Raw genomic sequence first — 24,495 nt, 5'->3', positions numbered from 1 at the left:
TGGTTAGATTCCAGCAGCAACGAGATATATGGTCGTACATATGTGGAGGGAACACTTTAAAGAGATACTGATTTAATGTAGTGATGGAAAGACAATCTCATTTACATCGCATTATGGAGGCGAGATGACATACGAAGAAATATTCAGATTCAATCTTCTATGATTTATATGGTGATTCTGACGTCTTGGAAGAAAGCTGTAACAAGATATTCCAAACATTTGTGCGTATTCCAACACCTCGTCAGGGTGGAATAAACAAGAAAGCTCAGAGAATCTTGTTTCATCCGCGAGATGTGAAAATACTTTCTCCGTAGAAGCAGTCATGTACGTGAAGAGGGATCATTTAAAGATGTATTGATTTAATGCAGTAGATGAAAAAAATCTTGTTCCCTTCGTATCACAGAGAAGAAAACGGTAAACGTATTGTACAGGGAAAATGGTCAATGAGCAAAGGAAAATCGGTAGGGCAGCGTACACCGAAACAACTGACTTTAAACAGGTGTTACCGGACTCCACCTTTTAAGGTTACGCCGCGAATGAAAAGTCGCTTTCGCTAAACTGCACATCGTCATCTGCTCTCGAAAAGGCTGACAGTCTCGTTAGTCCTGACCTTGTGGCTGGATGTAGCGCGGCCTTGAAGCTGTATTAGTCTCCTGATAATTGATCGTGTGGTCGTATGATAGTAACACGACAGACGAGTCGAAACGTAGAGAGACGGTGAGCGTCAGGTATTTCGGTCGTCAGTTCACGAGAGCGTTGAGGAAGGACGTAGTACCAGGAGACTGGATGGTTAGCATACATAACGAGGGCCGTACAGAGGAGCAGAAATGCGTGCCTCATTCATTACACATGGACGTGAATAAGGAAAGATGGGAGTGAGAAGGAAAATAAAAGTTTACTACACATAATATGGATAAAGATAGTCCCTTCTATCCTTTTAGGGGTTCCTGCAGCACCCAGGAAGCTGGCCTCGTCCACCGGTAGGGACCACAGATAATAAAGTGTTTTGATGTCTGTGCGTCTGTGTGTAGAGAGTGCATTTCTTATTGGTTTATTTCATATAACTGAACGAAAAAGAAAATGCGAGCGATGCGAACTAAGTTTTAGCGCCAAAGGCGAAGACGTCGTCAGGAGGCTTACCTTAAAGGCCTGTTGGGCTTTCATTAGTTTCGTACTGATGATAACAATGATAATGATGATAATGATAATAATGATATTAATGATAATGATAGTAATGATAATGATAATGATGATAATGAAAATAATGATATTAATGATAATGATAGTACTGATAATGATAATGATGATAATGAAAATAATGATATTAATGATAATGATAGTAATGATAATGATAATGATGATAATGATAATAATGATATCAATGATAATGATAGTAATGATAATGATAATGATGATAATGATAATAATGATATTAATGATAATGATACTAATGATAATGATAATGATAATAATTACAAGATCTTGCTACTACTTCTGATGATAATGATAATAATAACAATAATGATAATAGTAATAACGTCTACTACTACTACTACTACTACTACTACTACTACTACTACTGCTACTACTACTACTACTACTGCTACTACTACTACTACTACTACTACTACTATCCCTGACATAATCACTATCACCACAACCACTACCACTACTATTGCTGTCATTACTGCTATGACTAACGACACCATCTACACACTAGCTCTGCGATTTATTCCATAAAAAAAGATATGTGATTTGCTACAGTAGGACAACTGGTGTTTGTGGCATAGTTCTGAAATAAGGGGTTGGTGGAGTGACTTTCTTGGTGCAGTTGTTGTTTCCATAAGTTATGAAGGGACGTGAGCGGATACACAAGAGAAAGAAAAAGTACCATAAAACTTATCTATAGAATTATGATATCTTACATGTGTTGTCACACGCTAGATAAACCCCATGGTAGACACAGGCCCCTCCAGACTTTATTGAGATGTGGGAGTTAGATGTAGACAAAGTTGAATTATGGAGGAACTCTTGGCGGATAGGGGGAAGGAAGATAGAGAGCTACTGTAGGGAAGAGAAGTACAGGGAAACATAGAATAGGTAAGGTAACGGGAGGAGGAATTATATTCATATGTAATATTTCGTACGTATACTTTATGTATCAACCTTGATTCGTATATAATGCTGCATGTTTAAATCCGTATATCTGAATGCAGATGAAAGTCTTTCTTCCATGATGTAACCAGGACTTAGTGAGACTATTTCGTTAAAAAAACATGACTTATCCAACTGATCCCCACAAGGATTCCTCTGACAAGTTTCGTTCCGTCAATGCTCTTGACACGAAGGTCTCTTTTGCTTGTTTTAAGCCATCTTACTATGTGGCTCCATCAACAGAATTGGATTTCTTGGTTCAGATGTTCATGATCCGTGAGATAAGATTTAGGGAATGGGACAAACGTCTTCTAACATCTCCGTTAATGTTTCAATATATATATATATATATATATATATATATATATATATATATATATATATATATATATATATATATATATATATATATTTTTCTTTTTTTTTTAGCTTTGTCGCTGTCTCCCGCGTTTGCGAGGTAGCGCAAAGGAAACAGACGAAAGAAGTGGCCCAACCCACCCCCATACACATGTATATACATACGTCCACACACGCAAATATACATACCTACACAGCTTTCCATGGTTTACCCCAGACGCTTCACATGCCCTGATTCAATCCACTGACTGCACGTCAACCCCGGTATACCACATCGATCCAATTCACTCTATTCCTTGCCCTCCTTTCACCCTCCTGCATGTTCAGGCCCCGATCACACAAAATCTTTTTCACTCCATCTTTCCACCTCCAATCTGGTCTCCCACTTCTCCTCGTTCCCTCCACCTCCGACACATATATCCTCTTGGTCAATCTTTCCTCACTCATTCTCTCCATGTGCCCAAACCATTTCAAAACACCCTCTTCTGCTCTCTCAACCACGCTCTTTTTATTTCCACACATCTCTCTTACCCTTACGTTACTTACTCGATCCAACCACCTTACACCACACATTGTCCTCAAACATCTCATTTCCAGCACATCCATCCTCCTGCGCACAACTCTATCCATAGCCCACGCCTCACAACCATACAACATTGTTGGAACCACTATTCCTTCAAACATACCCATTTTTGCTTTCCGAGATAATGTTCTCGACTTCCACACATTCTTCAAGGCTCCCAGGATTTTCGCCCCCTCCCCCACCCTATGATCCACTTCCGCTTCCATGGTTCCATCCGCTGCCAGATCCACAATTTTGCGCGTGATCAAGATATATATATATATATATATATATATTTTTTTTTTTTTTTTTTTTTTTTTATACTTTGTCGCTGTCTCCCGCGTTTGCGAGGTAGCGCAAGGAAACAGACGAAAGAAATGGCCCACCCCCCCCCCATACACATGTACATACACACGTCCACACACGCAAATATACATACCTACACAGCTTTCCATGGTTTACCCCAGACGCTTCACATGCCTTGATTCAATCCACTGACAGCACGTCAACCCCTGTATACCACATCGCTCCAATTCACTCTATTCCTTGCCCTCCTTTCACCCTCCTGCATGTTCAGGCCCCGATCACACAAAATCTTTTTCACTCCATCTTTCCACCTCCAATTTGGTCTCCCTCTTCTCCTCGTTCCCTCCACCTCCGACACATATATCCTCTTGGTCAATCTTTCCTCACTCATTCTCTCCATGTGCCCAAACCATTTCAAAACACCCTCTTCTGCTCTCTCAACCACGCTCTTTTTATTTCCACACATCTCTCTTACCCTTACGTTACTTACTCGATCAAACCACCTCACACCACACATTGTCCTCAAACATCTCATTTCCAGCACATCCATCCTCCTGCGCACAACTCTATCCATAGCCCACGCCTCGCAACCATACAACCATATATATATATATATATATATATATATATATATATATATATATATATATATATATATATATATATATATCCCTGGGGATAGAGGAGAAAGAATACTTCCCACGTTTTCCCTGTGTCGTAGAAGGCGACTAAAAGTGGAGGGAGCGGGGAGCTCCAAAAGGGGAGCAGAGAAGGGGGCCAAGTGAGGATATTCCCTCAAAGGCTCAGTCCTCTGTTCTTAGCGCTACCTCGCTAATGCGGGAGATGGCAAATAGTATGAAATATATATATATATATATATATATATATATATATATATATATATATATATATATATATATATATATATATGTGTGTGTGTGTGTGTGTGTGTGTGTGTGTTTCCACCTTTACAAACAGTCAAACATTACAGGTAAATGATTCACATTTCAACAAAATGCCTAAATTTCCTACGTTGGTTTATAAAAAAAAAAGAAAAAATCGTTCTCCCAAGGGTGAAACACACTGGTTACCTAGATGTGCTTCTCGACAGCAAATATAGAGAACGGGAAGGTAAATATTCACATTTTTGTGGTCATGTATGTCTTCCAGGAACAGTACCATCCGACCCAACGCTTCACACAAGGTTAACATTTTCGCTCCGTTTTCTTGCGTTGAAGTTGTGTTTGTTGTTGGCGATACTGCGTTGGTCTTGTTATACTTCTATAGCTGTTGCCATCTTATCCTATTCTTTGTTTAGGTAATGTGTTACTTTCTGGTTACTTGTAATGCATTGGTTTTAATTAATGTTCGCTTACTGTTGTTTCTGTTGTAATTTCTTTCCGTATCGTCCCCATTCCATTTACGATTATCATTAGCCCTAACACATTTGATATCTTCCCCGTGCATTTCTTATTCTTCACTCATGTATCCTCAGGTTCCCTGTTACTTAACTGAGTTCCTGGAGGTACGGTCCTTCCAGTAGCAAGGAAATGGTAGGCTCCTTTGTAGCGAGAAGCTCATCAGTGAGACTGGAATGATTTAGAGACACTGACTGTGGCACTAACTGCTTAGGGTGACTGTTCACAGTGCAGCCATGTGCAGATGGAGTCCGGTCACACACACACACACACACACACACACACACACACACACACACACACAGGCATGAGGCCTATCGATTCCTAGGGTCAAGGTTGACAATGTCATTATCCAAGCACCAGTCAAGACAGAACTGAACACTTTTGATGATCAGGATAATTCTATGACCATACATACCCAATGCGTTTTGTGGTCAAAAATGGAGAGGAATCCCTTGAAAAAGAAAAAAAAGATGGACGTACCCTAATTAGATTCAAACGCTTCTAACGCCAAATCTTCCCGATTCAATTTCCAAATTTATTACGACTTTCCCCGATTCACTTTTTGGGATCATAGCTCCAACATACAGCAAAAAAAGAAAAAAAATGATGCATGATACTAGCGCAACGCTTCATCAATCTTAGGAAATCCCACATGACACTACACAGGCATCTCTCTCTAAAGTAATTGGGATGTGTTCTTCAGTTGCCAAAAATCCTTCTATTTTGAGAATTTGCTCCGGATGTACATAAAGAAATCCTATGATACTGATATATGGACTACTGTTTATATAGGAGTGTCAGGAAAGTCTCTAGCTTTATATACTGACTTAAAAGAGAAAGATAAAGTAGTTTGGCTTCAGAATAGAAATCCCTTGTCGTCATGAAGTAATCTCTCTCTCTCTCTCTCTCTCTCTCTCTCTCTCTCTCTCTCTCTCTCTCTCTCTCTCTCTCTCTCTCTCTCTCTCTCTCCTCTGGATAATGAGTTTTGATACTTAGTTCCGAGAGCTAGCTGCTTGCGTGCCCTCTGCTATCGCCAAACCATTCAACACTTGAAAAGCCACTGCTCAAAAACCAACACCGGAATCAAGAAGAAGAAGAAGAAGAGGAAATAGAAGAAGAAGAAGAAGAAGAAGAAGAGGAATAAGAATAAGAATAATGATAATAAGAGGGAGGAGGAGGAGAAGGAGGAGGAGGAGGAGAAAGTCATCACAGCTTATCTGGGAAGCAGTTGCTATTCATGTCATCAGCCTATCTTGGTAGCGTCATAAAGCTTGTTTATGTGGAGGTGTTCACTAATTAATGCTAGCTTCCAGCCAGCTTGATTACAGGCAATAAACAAACTGTCTGGCTCTAGGAACAATGGCAGGAAAATTAATTAGCTTTTGTGTAATCAACTACAGCAAGGATACCTACCATCAAAACGTAGATATTATCTCCTTTTTTTATTTCACAGTGGATATGTAGCACACATATATGTCGACCGGCTCTATCCCCAGTCATCATAGTGACGGCTGAAGCCATAGGTCATGACTTGTTGCTAACAGCAGGTTTTGGAGTGCTGTACCCTTGAAGGTTCACCGGAGCCTTCGTACTATAACCGAGAAATTACCGTACCCTGGATGGCGCCGGAGCCCCGTCCATGGCGGGTGTCGAATACCAATTGCCGCCACTTTCTAAAAGGAGGATTTCCAAGAAATGGTGTTCGCTTTTTTTCTTCCATGTAATTCACTTCTGGCGATGCCATGCTGTGGCAAGTGCCATGCCCTGGGAGCTGCTGTGTACTGTGAGGTGCGTAGTGTGTTGAGAACTATGATATATTTGTGAGCTGCTGTGTTCTGAATGATGTCATAAAATGGGAGATTCTGAGCACTGAGTCGTGTTTTGTGAGTCGTTTTCTTTACCTTGCATGATGCGGTACTCTGTGAAAAACAACCTGAGTGTTGCCATATCCAGGGAGGTACCCCGTCCTGAGTGTTGCCATATCCAGGGAGGTACCCCGTCCTGAGTGTTGCCATACCCAAGGAGGTACCCCGTCCTGAGTGTTGCCATACCCAGGGAGGTACCCCGTCCTGAGTGTTGCCATACCCAGGGAGGTACCCCGTCCTGAGTGTTGCCATACCCAGGGAGGTACCCCGTCCTGAGTGTTGCCATACCCAGGGAGGTACCCCGTCCTGAGTGTTGCCATACCCAGGGAGGTACCCCTGAGCGTTGCTGAGCCCCTTCCTTAGGACCTGCCTTTCACCTAGATTTTGCTGTTGTGTGTCGAGAAAAATGGGATGAGGAAGATGTCATACCTTGAGATACTTGGTCTCTAACGAGGTGACGAGTTAAGGAAACTCTCGTCCAGCTCTTGTGGATGGGATACCTTGGCTAGTGTCATGCCCATCAGGTCATCCATGTTGAGGGTAAATGCAGTGCAAAATTATGTCTATGAAGTTTGAAAGTAATGCGAAAAGGGAATGAAAGTTTGACTTGCACTTTTTCGTTATAGGTGAGTTTGAACTTTATCTTGTTAGTGAAAACGAAACCACTGATAGCTTCACAACTAATATGTTAAGTCTCTGAGATTTTTTCGATTCCAAGTAGTTCTAGAAATCATATGTTCCCTGTTGTCTCTCTGAGACTCATCTCATAATTCACACCTTCAGAATTCGTTCTCTGAACATTTCTGAGACTCTTTGCATTTCTCATAGCTTCAGATTCGTTCCCTGGGTCTCCCTAAGATTCTTTTCATAATTCACAGCGTCAGAATTCATTGTTTGAGTGCCACTGAGAGTCTGATCTCTTGAAATAATTTATGGGCACATTATACCCACGAAGTTATCAAGATGAGGAGAAAAATTGGTGCATGACACACACACAAATGGACCGGTGAATTATCAACCTTTTTCGCTTCAGTTTCTGTCGCGTTTCTTAATTAGAGTTGTTTGAATGAGATCACATGACGGAGACCGGTCGTGGTGACCATGTTGGAAATGCGTGTGGGCGAGATTTACCGAAAATTAACGAGATCGTGACGTTATTTTGATAGCTTAGTAACAATGAACCAAAGACGAAAAGAGATGTCATCTCACTTATCAGTTTGAACCTGACTAGAGCGAGACACAGACGGGAGCTGCTCTTCAGGAGCCGATTCATAAGCAGTCAGAACACTGGTTTTGTGGGGGATCATTGTTAATAAGAGACTAAGTAAGCTTCGTCAGGATCACGTTAATCTACGGCCATTCTCGCAACTGTGATTCAAATATTGTCACAACCTGTCTCTGTCAAGCGTCAAAATGGCTATAATTACTTAGTGGCATTTAAAGTGAAGCAAAGGAAAAGAAAAAGTATTATGAGCAGCCTAAGGTGAACGATTAAGATATGTTAATGTCCAATCTTTTTTTTCTTTTCATTTAGAACTAAAAACCATGACTACAAAAAGCAGGAGAAAAAAGTAATTTCTCAGAACAGATTACTTGCTCGGATAATCTTTGTCAAGTGAAAAGCAACATTTATGGATGTGTTGAAACCAGTCTCCCTCGTCGCTTCTTCATATCTGTAATGCTTTTTCTTCTATGTTCTATATAAGTTGAGACGGTACGGGCATATATATATATATATATATATATATATATATATATATATATATATATATATATATATATATATAAATAAATATATATATATATATATATATATATATATATATATATATATATATATATATATATATATATATATATTTTTTTTTTTTTTTTTTCTTTGTCGCTGTCTCCCGCGTTTGCGAGGTAGCGAAAGGAAACAGACGAAAGAAATGGCCCAACCCACCCCCATACACATGCCTTGATTCAATCCACTGACAGCACGTCAACCCCGGTATACCACATCGCTCCAATTCACTCTATTCTTTGCCCTCCTTTCACCCTTCTGCATGTTCAGGCCCATATCACACAAAATCTTTTTCACTCCATCTTTCCACCTCCAAATTGGTCTCCCTCTTCTCCTCGTTCCCTCCACCTCCGACACATATATCCTCTTGGTCAATCTTTCCTCACTCATTCTCTCCATGTGACCAAACCATTTCAAAACACCCTCTACTGCTCTCTCAACCACGCTCTTTTTATTTCCAAACATCTCTCTTACCCTTACGTTACTTACTCGATCAGACCACCTCACACCACACATTGTCCTCAAACATCTCATTTCCAGCACATCCATCCTCCTGCGCACAACTCTATCCATAGTCCACGCCTCGCAACCATACAACATTGTTGGAACCACTATTCCTTCAAACATACCCATTTTTGCTTTCCGAGATAATGTTCTCGACTTCCACACATTCTTCAAGGCTCCCAGAATTTTCGCCCCCTCCCCCACCCTATGATCCACTTCCGCTTCCATGGTTCCATCCGCTGCCAGATCCACTCCCAGATATCTAAAACACTTCACTTCCTCCAGTTTTTCTCCATTCAAACTCACCTCCCAATTGAATTGACCCTCAACCCTACTATACCTAATAACCTTGCTCTTATTCACATTTACTCTTAACTTTCTTCTTTCACACACTTTACCAAACTCAGTCACCAGCTTCTGCAGTTTCTCACATGAATCAGCCACCAGCGCTGTATCATCAGCGAACAACAACTGACTCACTTCCCAAGCTCTCTCATCCCCAACAGACTTCATACTTGCCCCTCTTTCCAAAACTCTTGCATTCACCTCCCTAACAACCCCACCCATATATATATATATATATATATATATATATATACATATATATATATATATATATATATATATATATATATATATATGGCGTCCTAGCTTCGTCTCTTCGATGTATATCGGCTGATTTGTGTTTCTGTCTTGTGTCTCCCCTGATAATGTGATTACTACATGAAAGTGCACTTGGGAACTTATCGGGTTTCATTTTCCCCGTGGACTCATAGGAATATATATATATATATATATATATATATATATATATATATATATATATATATATATATATATATATATATATATATATATATATATATATATATATATATATATATATATATATATATATATATATATATATATATATGCATATAGGGGATAGGGGATTAAGAATACTTCCCACGTATTCCCTGCGTGTCGTAGAAGGCGACTAAAAGGGGAGGAAGCGGGGGGCTGGAAATCCCCCCACTCTCATTTTTTTTTTTTTTTTTTTTTTTTCCAAAAGAAGGAACAGAGGGGGCCAGGTGAGGATATTCCGAAAAAGGCCCAGTCCTCTGTTCTTAACGCTACCTCGCTAATGCGGGAAATGGCGAATAGTTTGAAAAAAAAAAAAAATATATACATATATATATATATAAATATATATATATATATATATATATATATATATATGTATATATATATATATATATATATATATATATATATATATATATATATATATATATGCATATATTTTTCTTTTTCTTTTAAACTATTAGCCATTTCCCGCGTTAGCGAGGTAGCGTTAAGAACAGAGGACTGGGCCTTTTTCGGAATATCCTCACCTGGCCCCCTCTGTTCCTTCTTTTGGAAAATTAAAATAAAAAAAAAAAAAAATATATATATATATATATATATATATATATATATATATATATATATATAAAATATAGGGTAGAATAACTGATAACTTGATAAGAAAAATAAATTTGTCCTCTTTTATGAAAGATAGATACAACGTAAGAAGAATATCGTTATAGGGGTTAGAGTTATGACTTAACGGTACTCTGTTCTTGCAGGATCATCTCCAGGATACAACGAAGGGTGTAATTGACTAGGATCGCGAGAGAGAGAGAGAGAGAGAGAGAGAGAGAGAGAGAGAGAGAGAGAGAGAAATTAGATAGGATGAGAAAGGATACTCAACGTAGAAGGTTAACGTAGAAGGTAAAAAATACAAAGTGTTTGCTAGGTGTTGGATGATATCAAGTGCAACAGATACCAATAGAAATTCGAACTAAAATGTGAAGTGTCTCGGAGTGTGACATTATTGAGACCAAAGGTAAAAATAATGGTGGTAATGAATGAAACTGGAACCAATGGTGACATAATATGGTGATTGTGATGGCAGTAGACGAGGTTCTGCCATGAACTAGGGGAACTGGTGATGTGTCCAGCAAGGTAGGCAAGTGGGTGTCGATAAGAGGAAAGATATCGGTGATAAGGGAAGCAGATGAGGGAGATGGTATCGTTTGGATGAAGAGATAGCAGCGATGGACAGAGCAGATGCTAGAGGAGGAGGTACTGATAGGGGGGAGATAGTAATTAGGGAGATAACAGATGAGGGAGAACGTAAATGATAGGAAGAAAGATAACAGCAATGCATATAGCAACATGTGAGGGAGGGGGGCGACAGAGAGATATCGATGGAAAAAGAATTATCAATGACTAACTCTACCATAATAAAATCCAGTTCACCACTTACAGGTTGGACCATTCTGCAATATGGCGACCTGTCGACTCTGGCTGGGCTACTAGCTCAGCAATTCTGAGCAAAGCCGCTATATTCATATCGATCAGGGAGAAACTGTGAAAATAGCGCAACCACATAATGACCAGTACTGCAGGTATGGTAGTATGACCATATATCAACCAGCCCAACGCTACCATTCAAAGATTAATCCTATTCTCGACCTGAACTACCAAAAGTTAATCTGTTTGAATCCTGTGACTCATTCTATCCTACAGTCATATGTCATCTAGAATATATTCACATTCATCAATTTTCTTTCGTATGGAAAGAATAGATGTATAAAGTAGATGATGGCCCGTAAACACACACTTGGCTGATTAAACTAGATTCTTAAACACGAATTCTGCTAACATGAGCAAGTCAGCGAATGTTATTATAGCTAGGAATCGTCATAGGGCATCTCCTGGTTTGGTAGTTTGTTTAGAGTGTTTTCTCAAACCTCCTTTGGCAGTCGTCAGATAATACAGGTCACGAGTGAGGCTATAAATCATACGTTTACGACAGAGTACAAGCAAGATGAATCGTCTTCCCCACGACGCGCCACACGTGGAAGTATTGCTATGTTGTTTTAAAAACACCGTCATCCCGCAAGATGGTTGCTTGGGGCAAGTTTCATTGCCATACTTGTGTGTTGTGAGGCACTGCAAGCTGCAGGTATCTGTACCCAAGTGTCAGGTGGTTATTGTCATGGGGGCTGGGATGAGGTCCTCTTGTGTGTGTGTGTGTGTGTGTGTGTGTGTGTGTGTGTGTGTGTGTGTGTGTGTGTGTTTCACATATAGATCTGAGAGTAACTACTGTTTACGAGGTATCTACTTGAAACAATCCTCAGAGTATCTCTATCTATCACCTGAAATTTTCCCTATGTTGGCCTGATATCGATCGAGTGCAGCAAAACTTCATACACCTGTCGACCATCTCCTCATCTCGAGCACAGAGCGACAGTCAAGAAAGCTTAGACAGTGATGAAAGCACTTAATACCAGCATTGCATACTTAAGCTGATTAGTGAAATGAGACCTTCAGTCACGCTGTTAGTTATCTGGAACACCGCTGTCTAGTAGGAATATCCTGGGGTGAATGGCCTCATGTTGAGGTAGCTAAGATGTGGCTATTAATGAACCTGTCGCATGAAACGTCGACGCACACACACACACGCACACACACAGACACACACACACTAATGACTCGCTTCAGCATGGTAAACTAAGATAAAGTATTTACTCTTCAACTTACCTAAATACCTTCACAAGTTTACCTAGAGTGAGGCCATGTTCTAAGAGAGGAGGGAAGTTCGTCTAACAAAATTATTTTTGTCTTGCACTTCCAGAGTGTCATGAATAGTTAAATATACACTTGTCCGTGAGGGAGCGAAGTCGGCTTCGAGAAAGTGACATTCCTTGACACGATTATACCAAAAAAAAAAAACTGTTATCCTATAAAAATACATGTTAGCAACGACAGATTTAGATAAATGGTTCGCATACTTGTGTCTGTGATATCAACCACTTTCCACGGGGTAGACAAGTCTCACAATGTAAGGTATACTGACTAGTTTTAAGCTACAGTGGAAAACATCGAGATAAGATAGGGTCAGATTTCATCTGTTTCTCACTACCAGATGATCAGGTCTGGGGTGACGCTTTGAATCAGGTGCTGCACAGAAATTAAGATATTGATATACAAAAATATGTTCTAAACTCGGATAAAGATTCGTTCTCAATGAAGATTAAAGAGGCTGTTTGGAATTTGTGACTGGTAAAGAGTGGAACGTATAAAGTATAATGCAGCCAACTTGTAACTCCCACAGACTAGTGGGAGGAGCTCCACGTTACAGCGATCGGAAACCTGATCCAACAGCACTGAACATAACCTCATGCGAGATACTTCTGTAATGTATTCTCCTGAGTAAGACAACAGTTGAAACTTTGAGAATTGAGTCCTTCTTACCAGCTTGCGTCTCATTCCTACCATTGCTGTGTATCAGACTGACTAATGTTCAGGTAGACACAAATGTTTTTTCAAGAATCTTTATATATCATCAAGCAATGCTTGAAACTGTTATTGCACCTCATACTTCACACACTTAATAGATAATTCCTTTCACAAAAAATTGCTTAGAACTGATGGAGACCTGATTATTCATTTCACTTTTTGATATATATATATATATATATATATATATATATATATATATATATACATATTTCTTTATTTTCTTATTTTGCTTTGTCGCTGTCTCCCGCGTTAGCGAGGTAGCGCAAGGAAACAGACGAAAGAACGGCCCAACCCGCCCACCTACACATGCATATACATACATGTCCACACACGCACAATATACATACCTATACATCTCAATGTACACATATATATACACACACAGATATATACATATATACACATGTACATAATTCATACTGTCTGCCTTTATTTGTTCCCATCGCCACCCCGCCACACATGGAATAACAACCCCCTCCCCCCTCATGTGTGCGAGGTAGCGCTAGGAAAAACACCAAAGGCCCCATTCGTTCAGACTCAGTCTCTAGCTGTCATGTAATAATGCACCAAAACCACGGCTCCCTTTCCACATCCAGGCCCAACACATCTTTGCATGGTTTACCCCAGACGCTTCACATGCCCTGGTTCAATCAATTGACAGCACGTCGACCCCGGTATACCACATCGTTCCAATTCACTCTATTCCTTGCACGCCTTTCACCCTCCTGCATGTTCAGGCCCCGATCACTCAAAATCTGTTTCACTCCATCTTTCCACCTCCAATTTGGTCTCCCACTTCTCCTCGTTCCCTCCACCTCTGACACATATATCCTCTTGGTCAATCTTTCCTCACTCATTCTCTCCATGTGACCAAACCATTTCAAAACACCCTCTTCTGCTCTCTCAACAACACTCTTTTTATTTCCACACATCTCTCTCACCCTTACATTACTTACTCGATCAAACCACCTAGCGGTTAGCATGCCTGCCTCTTGCACAAGGGGTCCCAGGTTCGATCCTGGCTGATGGAGCTTTGTATGTTCTATGAAGGTGCGCGTTCATATACACTTTATTCGTATTCATATAACTCCGCGTTGTACAGTCAGGTTCGGTAAAACGCTATCAGCTGGCTATGTGTTCTGTTCGGAAACAACCGATAGACCCCGTTGCTCACAATAGTGAGACGAAGGGTATTCGAGTACTTAGTATTTCGAATAGTTGTTTCCTATTATACAGTCCCTTAGCCTAGCGGTTAGCATGCCTGCCTCTTGCACAAGGAGTCCCAGGTTCGATCCTGGCTGATGGAGCTTTGTATGTTCTATGAAGGTGCGCGTTCATATACACTTTATTCGTATATATATATATATATATATTTTTTTTTTTGCCGCTGTCTCCCGCGTTTGCGAGGTAGCGCAAGGAAACAGACGAGTGAAATGGCCCAACCCACCCCCATACACATGTATATACGTACACGTCCACACACGCAAATATACATACCTACACAGCTTTCCATGGTTTACCCCAGACACTTCACATGCCCTGATTCAATCCACTGACAGCACGTCAACCCCGGTATACCACATCGATCCATTTCACTCCATTCCTTGCCCGCCTTTCACCCTCCTGCATGTTCAGGCCCCGATCACACAAAATCTTTTTCACTCCATCTTTCCACCTCCAATTTGGTCTCCCTCTTCTCCTCGTTCCCTCCACCTCCGACACATATATCCTCTTGGTCAATCTTTCCTCACTCATTCTCTCTATGTGCCCAAACCATTTCAAAACACCCTCTTCTGCTCTCTCAACCACGCTCTTTTTATTTCCACACACCTCTCTTACCCTTACATTACTTACTCGATCAAACCACCTCACACCACACATTGTCCTCAAACATCTCATTTCTAACATCCACCCTCATGCGCACAACTCTATCCATAGCCCACGCCTCGCAACCATACAACATTGTTGGAACCACTATTCCTTCAAACATACCCATTTTTGCTTTCCGAGATAATGTTCTGGACTTCCACACATTCTTCAAGGCTCCCAGGATTTTCGCCCCCTCCCCCACCCTATGATTCACTTCCGCTTCCATGGTTCCATCCGCTGCCAGATCCACTCCCAGATATCTAAAACACTTTACTTCCTCCAGTTTTTCTCCATTCAAACTTACCTCCCAATTGACTTGACCCTCAACCCTACTGTACCTAATAACCTTGCTCTTATTCACATTTACTCTTAACTTTCTTCTTTCACACATTTTACCAAACTCAGTCACCAGCTTCTGCAGTTTCTCACATGAATCAGCCACCAGCGCTGTATCATCAGCGAACAACAACTGACTCACTTCCCAAGCTTCAAACATACCCATTTTTGCTTTCCGAGATAATGTTCTCGACTTCCACACATTCTTCAAGGCTCCCAGGATTTTCGCCCCCTCCCCCACCCTATGATTCACTTCCGCTTCCATGGTTCCATCCGCTGCCAGATCCACTCCCAGATATCTAAAACACTTTACTTCCTCCAGTTTTTCTCCATTCAAACTTACCTCCCAATTGACTTGACCCTCAACCCTACTGTACCTAATAACCTTGCTCTTATTCACATTTACTCTTAACTTTCTTCTTTCACACATTTTACCAAACTCAGTCACCAGCTTCTGCAGTTTCTCACATGAATCAGCCACCAGCGCTGTATCATCAGCGAACAACAACTGACTCACTTCCCAAGCTCTCTCATTCACAACAGACTTCATACTTGCCCCTCTTTCCAAAACTCTTGCATTCACCTCCCTAACAACCCCATCCATAAACAAATTAAACAACCATGGAGACATCACACACCCATGCCGCAAACCTACATTCACAGAGAACCAATCACTTCCCTCTCTTCCTACACGTACACATGCCTTTCATCCTCGATAAAAACTTTTCACTGCTTCTAACAACTTGCCTCCCACACCATATATTCTTAATACCTTCCACAGAGTATCTCTATCAACTCTATCATATGCCTTCTCCAGATCCATAAATGCTACATACAAATCCATTTGGTTTTCTAAGTATTTCTCCCATACATTCTTCAAAGCAAACACCTGATCCACACATCCTCTACCACTTCTTAAACCACACTGCTCTTCCCCATATATATATATATATATATATATATATATATATATATATATATATATATATATATATATATATATATATATTTTTTTCTTTTAAACTATTTGCCATTTCCCGCGTTAGCGAGGTAGCGTTAAGAACAGAGGACTGGGCCTTTTTTGGAATATCCTCACCTGGCCCCCTCTGTTCCTTCTTTTGGAAAAAAAAAAAAATGAGAGGGGAGGATTTCCAGCCCCCCGCTCCCTCCCCTTTTAGTCGCCTTCTACGACACGCAGGGAATACGTGGGAAGTATTCTTAATCCCCTATCCCCAGGGGGAATATATATATATATATATATATATATATATATATATATATATATATATATATATATATATATATATATATATATATATATATATATATATGTTTCTGGCGTTACCTGACTCCACCTGTTGAAGATGAAACCCCAAGTGAAAAGCCACCCTTGCTAAAGCTGTTGGCGCAAAGTACTGCCTCATTCAAGACCTTTTTGCTTCAAGTATACCCACCATGTTCTTACTCCAGAGTGTAACGCAGCCTTACTACTGCAGGTAAGGGAAGACTAGAGTGGTTAAACAATTGCCATTGAAGAACCAAACCCGCAAACTCTTTACAACATCGTGACTATTGAAGGTAATAACTTTTTTGTACAGTGTAGTGTCTAGTTTCACCCGATTGTAGTCATACTGGAGAAATAACAGAAACCTTATCGACAAATCTTTTTCAGTGATATGGTTAATATGCAATAAATCTGCTATCTGTATAAATGAATGCATTCTCTCTATTTCTTTGGAGGATTTAGAAATGAACGTGAAGTATGACTTCACTACCACTGAGTCAGACGACTGGTAAAATCTTCACACACAAGGCGTTGATGGACGGGATTCAAATTTGGTCTCGTGTGCCGAGTCTCTCAGACACACATCTGACTGGGAGGAGAATTGCCTTTATATATGAAGGTCAATTTTTATACTACATATGCAGAAAGTGGAGGGAACAAGGAGAAACCAAATTGGGAATGGAAGGCTGGAGTGAAAAAGATTTTGAGCGATCAGGGTGTGAACATACAGTAGAGTGAAAGGCATGCACGGGATAGAGTAAATTGGAATGATGTGGTATACTGCGGTCGACCTGCAGCCAATGGACTGGACCATAGCGTGTGAAATGTCCGTGGTAAACCGTGGAAAGTTCTGTAGGACCTGGTTATGGAGAGGGAGTTGTGGTTTTGGTGCATTACACATGACAGCTAATGAATGGACGTGAGCAGCTGTGGCCTTACTTCGTCTGGTACTGGCGCTACCTCGCTAATGCAAGAATTGGCGATCAAATATGAAAAACTTTGTAGAAATACTTCCACGAGAGTTTTTGAATCATGAATGCCTTGCTTATGATGTATGCTATGTTTATATGGTGTACACAGCGTTCGTTCTGTGTATAATCGATGAGTGATGGGTAAATCAATCAAAGATCAACTTGTTTAAAATTAGTTTTCTGTCCATCTACAAAACACATTTTCAGTGATTGACTTCATTGCTACTACAATATTCACTGAATCACTACATTCCTTAAGTGCTTGAAGTTATTTATGTTGAATTCCTTCATTGGTTCATTTTTTCCCCTGATGTCACTTTAAGTCTTATACTTTCTCACTATTGCTCTCATTTATGACCACCTCCATATTGCTACATTTCTCAGCTACGACGATCACCGTTGTGCTACACAGTTTTGCTACACCCAGTGATATTGCACTCCATCACTGCTACTGTTCTTCACTGCTGAAGTCACTCAGCTACACCCAACGCCATTGCACTCCATCGCTGCTAATGTTCTTCATTGCTATTGTCCCTCAGCTACGCTCCCTGACTTCTCAACCCACTCACTGCTACCCTTCCTAATAGGAGAACATCTTTACTAATCTCATAACTCCTCACTTTACTACCCAATTTCTAGCTAATAAGATCCATTTCTGCTTTACTCCTTTCTTGATACATTTCGTCATATCTTCGCTGCATCATTACTCAATTAATTCTTTCCAAAACACTTTCTCACTCTTATAAGCTTTTACAAGTTCTCTTCTCTATGGCCCCCTGAGTACATACGCTTCTTCACTTCTACGCCCCTTTCCGGCTGCACTTTTCCCCTGCTATATTCCCTCCTCCATATCCTTTCAGACAAACATTTAGGAAAAGAAGATCTAGAATCTTGTACCCCGAGTAGCGCGGATAATCTTACACTTGAAAATGCAATAAACATGATTGCGAAGACTCCCGGATTCCACGAGATATTTATGGTGACAAAGACAACACTTCGACTATCTTTGTTCCTGGTTCCCTCGCCCGTGAAGTAGCTGTGTTTGTTGTTCTCTGTCTATAGACTGGATATGCGGGTTCCTGTGATGTAACTTGATTTCCTGTTCTTTCTATAGACTGGATATGCCGACTGCTGTGAAGTTTCTGTATATGCTGTTCCGTCTATAGGCTGGAGATGCAAGGTGCTGTAAAGTAGCTGCATTTCCTGTTCTTTCCATAGACTGGATATTCAAACTGCTGTAAAGTAGCTGCATTTGCTGTTCTTTTCATAGACTGAATACAGTATATCTCTCTCTCTCTTAGAAACAGTAGATGAAATCTTGAGGAACTCTTTTTACAAGTCGATGCATCGTCCTCTCTCTCTCTCTCTCTCTCTCTCTCTCTCTCTCTCTCTCTCTCTCTCTCTCTCTCTCTCTCTCTCTCTCTCTCTCTCTCTCTCTCCCCCCAAATGTTGACCTTCTCTGCGTTATATTCTAAGCTGCACTTCGTCTTATGCACCATCGGGTAGAAATTCTCCCAAGGATTGGCTAAAGGCAAATTTACCAGACAGCTCTAAATCTCTCCCCCTTGTATTCCTCCTAAGAATTTTTCTTCCCCTCCCTTCCTCCCCAAAGTCACGTAAACCGGTTAGATTATCCCTCTTTGAGCCATTGGTCCAACTTTGCCATTCCTGTTTGATTGCACCTCGAAACTGTAGGGAAACATTCGAGACTTCAGTCCAGGTGATGCTGGGGAGACCAAAGCAACTTGTGGCTAGTGTTGTTACAGCTGTTACTCTTGTTGTTTGTCACGGCTCCAGACACCGTTGGACATGGCAATGGCATGACTTTGCCTTCGTTAACGTTACCATTTACTGTGCTATAGTGATGGTTTCATCAACGTTGTTATTAGGACAGTTAAGGTAGTCTTTGTTGCTTGCTGTTGCTGATGTAGCTGTCATGGCTCTGTTATTAGTTCAGTAGTCATGGCTGTGTTGTTGATGGTGTTACTACTGCTGTCACTTTTGTGGTAACGTTATTAGTAATACGTCATTTGGAATGAATGTTTTCACTGTCTGTTGCTATCGCTGTCTTTGATACTGCTACGTGTGATATGTAGGACTTGCTAGCTGATTTTGCTGTCTTCTGACACCGTTACTATTCATGCCACCTTCTCTCACAATTCCGTCTGTAGCAGAAGTCTTTGTTTCTCGGTATGAGTCTGTTTTTGTTTGTTTGTCTACTTTTTGCTGCTGCGAAAGTCTTCTCTTTGTTACTGTTTTTTTCTTCTACGATTCCATTGCAGTTTTCGCTCAGGTTCATACTTATTTGCTTTTGTAGTTATGTCCTTGTAGATATCATGTCTTTGGTCCTGATCTGTATCTGTCGCATTTGCTAAAGAAACCAATGTTTTCGATGTTTTCCCTGTCGTCGTTGCTGCTGAGAATTCTCTGTCTTCTGTTTTTAATGTCGCCGATCCAATGACCATTGTTGGCGTAGTATTGCACACAGTTATGGCATAGTTGAAAAGTAATTATGCGAGGAACAATATGAAAGTTGGAATCAAAAGCACCAGCTGTCGTCTACCAAACAATCCTGGCGCCAAGTAAAGTTTCAGTGTTACTTTCATTTCCACATATTTATACGAACTACATGTGGCTTTAGGTGTGAAACTAGTGCTCTATTCTGTGCTGGGTGTGAGAAGAAAACGGCGTCTAGCATCATATTGGTGCGAGGAGACGAGCTGCCCTGTTCTTTTGAAGGTAGGTCTGTCCTCATGTGCCAACATATATGTATGGGCGCTGCTCTGGCGTACGAATCATCTCAAACAGTGTCTCCGAGGTCCCGAGGACAAGCTTTTACACAGGCGTATACTGCCATCTCTCCTTATGATGCAGTGATCCAGCAGTGACATGTGCGAAACCCTTATCAGAGGTTTTCAGCTCGTAGTACTCGCTCGCGGTATTGAAACAAACCTCCTGCAGCTGCAGCTTCGTAACGAGAGGCTAACTGCATGCCGGCTATTGGTTCCTCTGTCTTTCGTCGAGTGATCCAACTGTAGACCATAGGCTGGCTAAGCCCCGTTTGATTGGCAATGCGAGCCACTCTCTCGCCCGTCACCCACATCCCAACCAGTAGGATCTGCTTATTAATGACTTCTGGAGCATTTGCTCATCTTGCTGCCCTTCTTGATATAGAATATTTGAAACTTGTGAAACTAAACCTAAGATAATAACTGTACCATTCCTCTTTTTAATGCCTTAATTAAACACTTGAATCTGCTATTATGAATTTCAACACCAATGGATTAACAACGCATCGTATTTCCACGTTGCTCCATGTGTGCACTGAGCCACATCAAGGATTCTAACATTACCAGATCTTCCACTACAGGATATTTCCTTCTTGCTTTGCAGTTCCACAACATCTGAGCAAGAGCTGCAGGTGTTAAATACCTCTCTCTAGACGTTTAACATGCAACCTACCTTCTTCTAGCACTCCCTAGCCCTCGACAACGCACTTAATCTGCTCGGTGTAGAACTCTGACGTTACCATAGTCAGTCTATCGAATACATTCTATTTCTACCGGTTATATATTCTAGCTGTTGGTAACGCAATCATCGTAAAGGAAAGAGTATAAATAACATATTCCAAGTACACTTAAAACTCATCTTCTTTTAGTAGTGGCATAATTTTAGTACCGTTCACGCACTCCCTTTATAACATCAAGGCGCTGTGGTATTTTGCCGAATTCTGGGACGATTTACAAGCGAAAGTATCATAATTCAGCCACTGGGTGATAATCTACATGTAACGGTATCAAACAAATGCTTACGTTAACACACTCCAGGTGTCAGTAACCCACGACACCTGACGCCATTCGTTCATTCACAGCACCTTGGGTCAATCAGTAATGCACAACACCTAAGTTAATCTGTAACACACAACATCTGATATTAACCAATCTCATGTGTCAGTAACACAATCAAGGATTTCGGTAACTCATTCTAGCTTCCTTGAACATTCTTCAGCTGATGATCAACACAGCTACTACTGGGAAGTCCTAACAGCGAACAATCACATCCTTGACCCACCCACAGCTCACCCCAGCAGCACTGAACACGCTTAAGTAGCCGATGATACATTCATACGTTTGTAACACTTACCAGCTGCTTAATACCTTAAATAAGCTTTTAGATACACTTTATCTACCAGGCAACACAAGGAACACATGCATACAGAAGTTGTCAGCTACTGAATATAACACCCTCAACCATATTACGTATACATCCCCCAGTGCTCCTGACAGACTTCAGCAGCTGATGACCATAACAAGCAATCCTCACACTTCATCTCTTCAATCGAGGTGCCAGGTGAAGCAAGCAACACACACACACACACCTACCTACACAAGACGCTTAAGATCAGTATTATGAAGGCCAGTGTCATTTCATAACCCGGAAACTGCACTCCTTCCCACATACTCTGAGCGCCTTTATTCTTTCCAAGTACAGCCTGCTCATCTAAGCTGACAATATGCGACACTAATTCCAGGTATGCCTGAATAGATACGTTTTACACTGTCCATTTCCACCGAGATACTTCAGTTGCATTTTTAAGGAATATTCTGCAAGTGGGCCAAATACACTTTTCCTGCATCTTTATTCATTTTTATTTCCGGGTAGAGCTTCTGTGTGAATATACGCTCAGTTAAAGTAAGCGTAAAAAAAAAAAAGAAAACTGCAGGCATCTGTGTCTGTGATGGCCTGTGAAAATATTTTATGAAAAAGAAAACGAGGAAACGCAGCCACTGAGCCATCATGTTCCTAGTGCACTATTTTTTTAATGTCATGGTATTGTGAACTGACGAACTCGTGTAAATACAACTTGAATGACCCACCGAAGAAGCCTAGAGTTTTGTTCCTCCTTATGTACTGCTTCTGTTCGTTCCTTACTTTGCTTTAGGGCATCGGAGATTATTGCATTTAAGACATTTTCTTCATTTACGTTCCATTTCAACAGAATTCCTGTTGTGGCATTTCTTCTCGTCTGTAACTAATGATGTTATCAAATTTTACTGTAACTTTATTTTTCAGCCTCGAGGTTTGAGAATTTAGATATCTTTACCAAAAATGTACATATAAGAAACTGAAGTAGTCCCAAGATTGATCCTTGCGGCACGTCACTTGTTGTTACATGTAACCACCCTTGGCCTTAGGAATGAATCATTACTCTTTGTTCACGTTCAGTCAGCTTATTTCCTAACCACCGAAATACAACACCATCTGTTCTACGTAAAGTAATCTTATGTCGGTATTCTTTGATACAAGACTTTGCCGAATGTTATTAGAAAATCTCAATCAATATCAACTATATTATTTTCATATTGCGTGTTGATTAGAGAATAAAAGAATTCAGTCATCATGCACAAAATGTTTCGTCGATAACCTTAGGGCGGATCGTTAATCAGATGTTTACCATCTCAGTTATTTATAGTCTTGTCTCATATGATGGCTTCCAGAGATTTGACTACCGAAAAACGTCTAACTGGGCGACACCCTCCGGCTAGGGAATTAAGACCTCTTTTAGACACAGATTTTACATTGATAACCCAATAGAGTCATCCTTATATGACTGTGTGACTTAATGAGAGAAGCAGTCAAAGAGAGAGAACGTTTCCTCTGAACCCTACTACTAAGAGGAAGTACATCACAGCATCGGTAGGTTAGTAAGTTATTCTTCAGGTTGTGAGGTGCAGCCTGGTGCTGCTTCTTAGAGAGGAGGTCGTACAAAGTACTTGGGTTTGAGTAGTGAAAACTGAAGACCAAAGGAAATATTCAAGTTTATCATTGAAATATTCACTTCATGTTGTCGCTGGCGTTCAGTCATCTTTTTTTTTTCTTTTACTTTTTCTCTTTTTTGCTCTTTTTATGGTTCATTCTTTGTAGTAACGTTGGTCAAGAAAATTGGAAAGATCGCTATATGGTAGTGCTGGGTCACTCTATCAGACCGGTCATTATATGATAGCGTTAATGCCCAGGTATTAGACTAAATTTTCGTATCGCAAATTTTTTTTCGTCTGGTCCTGATTTGATTAGCGATCGTCTCATATCTTGAGTTGGCCTTTGTGTGGCAATCTATTACAAAGATGTGGCTGATCGTTACGTGGTAGTTTTGGTCACACGTATTGGATTGATTATCAGATATTCTGTTAGTCAAGAGCGGTGGACTGGTCATTATATAGTACTGTCGGTGGGAAGAGATGAATTCATTCTTGTGTTATATCATTGGCCAAAAGTGTTTGGGTTGTCGTCTTTTGGTAGTGATGGCCACGAATACTGGACTGGCTGTTATATGATAACGATGGTTACAAGTGTTGTACTAGTCGGTTATGTGGAAATGTAGTGTTTCTCACAAGTGCTGAACTCACTACAAACGCGAAACTCCGTCCCACCTCCAGGACAGAGGTTGTTACTCTTAGAACTTTCACCTTCTGGATCATCAACCCTCAATCTACCGCGCTGTCAACCAACCACTCGTCAATCAACAATGATTTTTCTAAATCCACCAGCCCTCAACCCACCGTCTCTCATCAACCGTGCCGCACCTAAACCCACCAGCTCTTGATCAATTCATCCTCAACTTATTGCTTCAATTTCTTAACCAATGAGGAAAAAAAATGGCGCAGAAGTAGATGCTGAAGTAAGAACATACGAAGAACCAGGAGTGGAGGAGATAGATGATAGGGTAAAGGGGGAACAGATAGA

The sequence above is a fragment of the Panulirus ornatus genome, chromosome 14 (genome assembly GCF_036320965.1).
Source record: "Panulirus ornatus isolate Po-2019 chromosome 14, ASM3632096v1, whole genome shotgun sequence".
Lineage (NCBI taxonomy): Eukaryota > Metazoa > Arthropoda > Malacostraca > Decapoda > Palinuridae > Panulirus > Panulirus ornatus.
Note: the sequence above shows the minus strand (reverse complement) of the source record.